This window comes from Nannospalax galili, unplaced genomic scaffold (assembly GCF_000622305.1).
Source record: "Nannospalax galili isolate Female #2095 unplaced genomic scaffold, S.galili_v1.0 scaffold158, whole genome shotgun sequence".
Classification (NCBI taxonomy): domain Eukaryota; kingdom Metazoa; phylum Chordata; class Mammalia; order Rodentia; family Spalacidae; genus Nannospalax; species Nannospalax galili.
Window position 1 is genome coordinate 3,461,513 of NW_008345290.1, and position 530 is coordinate 3,462,042.

Consider the following 530-nt stretch of genomic DNA (forward strand, 5'->3'; position numbering starts at 1 on the left):
ATGCTTGTTTTCTCTGAGCCTATAGCCACTTCCACTACTTTCACACTAGATCAGACTTATGTCCAGATTTGCTGATAGCTTGCAGGTAGTGTGTTGCACAGTTTAAGTACTAGAAGACAAGACAGGCTCAGGTTTATCCAAGATAAGCTGTTGATATGTTTGCTCAGAAAGAACCAGGATGGTATCGAGAGATGGTATTTTATTGTATAAGCTTCTTCCTTGTTGGGGACTCCTGCTGTTTTGGGTTGTAGTCTTTCCGGATAGCCGCATGTCGGCTCGGCATGAATGGAGGGACTCCTCAGCAGGGCGCCCCCCTACTCTCTTCATGACTCAACTTTGAAGTAGCCGCCACAGATACATGGCCTCTGGCATAGGAACTGCCAGGTTTTCCTGTGTGATAATCAGGCAATGTCTGGCAGCCTGGCAGAAGCCCACCACCACATGTAAATAGGGCATCCTAAAAGCACCTATCAATTAAGGCTTTTGCCGCTGCCCCCACAGTATAAATATCCTGGTTTCCCCTAATTAAT